Here is a 4,859-nt window from a genome sequence, read left to right as displayed (position 1 = left end):
TTTTATGATTGTTTACTAAAACCACGCTATAAATATTATTTCCCGTGTAATTTTGTACACAATAATCGTCCAAGTTGACAATGAGGAATCCCAAAATCTAGCAAAAATACCGAAGGCTCGAGTGATATACCCGTGGTATTTACATAACTAGTATTTTCGAAGATGAGATAATCTTTGGAGCTATCAAAAAATTTATTTTTAACCCAATAAAACTATTCGTGAATATTTAAAAAAGAATTTTAAAGATCTCAAGACAACAGTTTTTTATTATCTAATAATATTCCAGGATTAATAAGTGTATTTTTTAAAGATAATAAGATGAACAATACATATCATCATCCTCATCATTCCCATCTATCTCCTGAGTCCTTTAAAGTATCCACTCTATTTTTTCTGGTCTTTCTTTATTACTTCCTTTCCTATTAAGGTCTTTCTTTATTAGTTTTTTTTATTATCCCCTTTTACGTAGCATTAAACTATTTAAATTTTATGTTCCTTCAGATTTTTTTAATACATCAAAAAATACTCCCTTAATCAAAATTAATAATAATTATTTCCCAAACAATGAAAACTAAAGGTACATTCAGGCTGAGAGCGTCGAGCGTCGCGCCGCGTTTGTGTCGCGTCCGCCCCATTGAACTCGAACCCCGACGCTCAGCGGACGCTAGCGCAACGCCAAACGCGACGCTGTCTGCCTGAACGGTTTAATTTAAGTTAAGTGAACTGATTCCATTTCGACACGCGGACGCGACGCAAACGCGACGCGACGCTCGACGCTCTCAGCCTGAACGTACTTTATAAGTGATATTACCATAGAGACCCTTTTTTATTTTGATAACTTTCTTTTTTTTTGCGGAAAAAATTCAACCATATTTCTTTGTTTTTCTCTAAAACGGTATGGAAATTCGGAAAAGTATAAACGGAGTTAACTATTTTAGAAGAAGCAAAAACTTTTATAAAGAATGCATTTTTCTCCAAAAGTCAATAATAAAAAAGTTTTTGCTCTTATCAAGACTATCCAGGGATCATACTATGGAACAAAATAGTAAAGTTTATTTATAGAGAAAAAAGTGCATATTTTTGAATATAAATGTTAAGAATCATTCATTACCTATCTAGTGTTAAGTTGTTTATAATATTAAAATACAACAAATACAGTACGTCTGTCCGTTCTGTAGCTACGGGGTATCCGTGAGAGGGGAAACGATATTCCCTCGATGTTTTTCATAAAAAATTAGACGACGCGTCTCATCAATAAAAATTCGACAAAGTAAGTCCATTATCTCATTTGTTTAAAGGTTTACAAAAAAATGTTTAATATAAAAGTTATAGGGATGGTTAAGATACACATTTTAAAATTATTATAGAGTATACAAGGTGCTTCAAAAAAGTGTGGCGGCTATAACATATGTTTTTTTAAAGGCAACACCCTACTTTTTATTTTATTTTTAGATTGTGCGTAAAATTCCATAACTTTTTTGTATATAATGTTATATACCTAAAATTAATAGTTTTTGTAATATTTCAATTTATTTAAACAAATGTTAAATTGCAGAGTGGTAAAAAATTGTCAGTAGTGCCATTGTTTCTGAAGTTGGAGTACCAAAATTTGGTAGGAGAGTTTTATAGAGATGAAAAAAAAGATACATGTAAAGATATTTTAGTTAAATGATACAGGGTATTCAAAATATATTTGTGAATTTCAACTACTTAAAATTAAAAAATCTCAAATTTTTTAAATGGGACACCCTATATATTATCATTTTCTCTGATAGATTTGACAAAACTCTTCAACTTTTATTAAGTATGTCATATCCATATTTTTAATAGTTTGCGATTTATTCCCATTTTTTCTATTTTTACCGATATTTTTAATACAATTACCCTATCAAATCATAGTTACCATGACAAAACAAAACTATTTATTACTTACCTTTAACAAGTAGCTTCATAATTAGTTACAATTGCTGGTATTAGTTAAAATTAATTAACTTTACTCAAATAAACTAAATCGCAGTAGTGAATTTCTTTGTGTATTTCTATATTATGAAAGATGACACTTGGGATTTTTCGTCGGGGCGAATAGCCACAGATTAGGGTAATATTAGATTACCTATTACCTAATTGCTGAAGGCTACTGATATAGGAATTTTCTTCGACATACAGTAAAGTTTTTTTTTCGTAGTAATTCTGGTTTATAATTCATTTGGTAAAGCCAATATTAATTTCGCTGCCGCGAAACCGTCCCATTACACACTGAAGATGTTTTCTAGATAATATACCAGATCCTTATAGTAGTTAGCAAAGTAGGTACTATATAATATATAGTACTGATCCAAAAAATGTGGTTTTCTAAGCTTGTCCGTGTATATCAATCACATTGACTAGTTCATTTCAAGAAAATCTGTAACTATTATCTTTACCATTTTTACTTATTACAACAAATTAAACTAAAATTCAAATTTTGTTCTTAACTTGCTTAACAGACATGAAATTGTGATAATTATTACTTTTTGTCATGGTAACTATGATGTTATAGCGCAATTGACTTAAAAATATGGGTAAAAATAGAAAAAATTGGAATAAATCCCAAAGTAATAAAAGTAGGTATATGACATTCTTAATAAAAGTTGAAGAGTTTGGTAAAATCTATCAGAAAAAATGATAATATATAGGGTGTACCATTTAAAAAAATTGAAATTCCTTAATTTTAAGTAGTTGAAATTCCTAAATATATTTTGAACACCCTGTAACATCTAACTAAAATATCTTTACATAGGTCTTTTTCTATATCTCTATAATATTCTCCTACCAAATTTTAGTTGTCCTACTATAGAATCAATGCCATCTTTGACAATTTTTTAACCCACTGCAATCTAACATTTGTTTAAACAAATTTAAATATAACAAAAACCATTAATTTTAGGTAGATAACATTATATATAAAAAAGTTATGAAATTTTACGCAGAATCTAAAAATAAAATAAAAAATAGGGTGTTGCATTTAAAAAAACATATGTTATATTCGCTACACTTTTTTAAAGCACCGTGTATACTGTATAATAATTTTAAAATGTGTATCTTAACCATCTCTATAACTTTTATATTTAATATTTTTTTGTAAACCTCAAAACAAATGAAATAATGGACTTTACTCTATCGTTGACTCACCCTGTACTTGAAATTTAATGCTATACCTAGGAGACATCAACAATCGTATCGACAGCAAACCTTATCAAAACATTTAATTTTTGGCGACTTACTAAAGTTATTTTCTTTATTTTTTTTAATTCTTTGTTTTATTTGCTTAATAGTTTTTACAATGAATACAATGTAGCAGACATACAGAGTATTTTTACAGGGTGAGTCAATGATAAAGTTCATTATTCTATTTTAGAACTCTGAAAAAACATTAAATAGATAAATCTTTTAGAAAAGGTTAAGATAACACATTTTAAATTATTTTTGAGTATACAGGGTGCTTCAGAATCGTAGTTGCCATGACAAAAAGTAATAATTATCAAACTTAGACATGCCTCTCAAGCTAGTTAAGAACAAAACTTGAATTTCTATTAAAATAAATTACTTTAAATAATATATTTTGCCAGTAGGGCTTAAACTAGGTATAAAAACCCTTTTTCAGTGCGTAATGGGAGAGTCTAATGATAGAAGTCATCTTGGATATACGAAATGAATTGTAAACAAGAATGAGAAAAAAAATTGTACCCACTGTATTTGGCCATTCTTGTGACTCCTTTTTCCAGCTTTTGCAATCAACTAGTTAATCTAATAAACCTTAATAATATACCGGGTGCGTCTAAAAGTGGCTCTCCCCTATAACTTTTTTAGTTTTTCAAATAAAAAACGAGAGTTGGTATGTTAGTATATGTCATAAATTAGAATTGATTGACGTATTCAATTGTTTTTGATCACATCCTGTTTCACCGAAAATTACTACAACTTTTAATTTTTAAATGATACATTCGGTATTTTTTTACTTTATTCGATAGAAAATAACACTCTGAGTAGAATGACATGTCATATGTCAACTTTTGACATTTTCTCATATGATTTATTTGAATTTGTAACATGCGGTTCATAACGACAATTTGACTCGAAATACCAAGTGAGTGGTATCAAATTATTCGTAAAAAAATGCTTTTTCCAAAATAAATTCCTCGAATGCTACAAATGAGAAAAAAAATTGTATCCACTGTTTTGTGGCTATTCTTGTGACCCCTTTTGTAGCTTTTGCTATCAACTAGTTAATCTAGTATGCCCTAATAATCTAGAGCTGTTCCCATTAAGGGAAAATACATGTGTCATCATTCATAACATACAAATACGTCATCACCAAAAAGTTAATGTAATAATAATCACCTATATTGACATTCTTAGAATACGCATATTGTACAAATCATCGTCATTTAGTTAATTCATACAAAATCAAGCCAATTAAGAGCTTTCTCGTAGACAGGCTAAGATTATCGATGTTTCGTCACATTTTTCGATAATTAATACCAAAATTCAAGGTTTTTCGCCTAAGGCTACTAAGTCACTACCACGAGCATGTTTATCAGGAGATTTAGGCAGAAGGCTATTTGAATTATTACAAGTACAACATGCGTAAAAATAACACACACATGCTATCAAAATTCGTAGAATATAAAAATATTTGTTCGAAAATATATTATTCTGATTTTGATTGACTTTGAAAGTGATTAGAAAATATGAATTTATGTTCAGGGTTCATTAATTAATTATTTTGTCTGAGATTTAGGCCGAATAACCTTAAAAAAATATTAATTTGGTTTGGGTGGTTCTCAAGGGTCGGGTAGAGCGGGTGTGTGGCCGAAGGA

This window comes from Sitophilus oryzae, unplaced genomic scaffold (assembly GCF_002938485.1).
Source record: "Sitophilus oryzae breed Bouriz unplaced genomic scaffold, Soryzae_2.0 scaffold_1109_pilon_pilon, whole genome shotgun sequence".
In the NCBI taxonomy this organism is placed as follows: domain Eukaryota; kingdom Metazoa; phylum Arthropoda; class Insecta; order Coleoptera; family Curculionidae; genus Sitophilus; species Sitophilus oryzae.
This window is presented reverse-complemented; position numbering follows the sequence as displayed.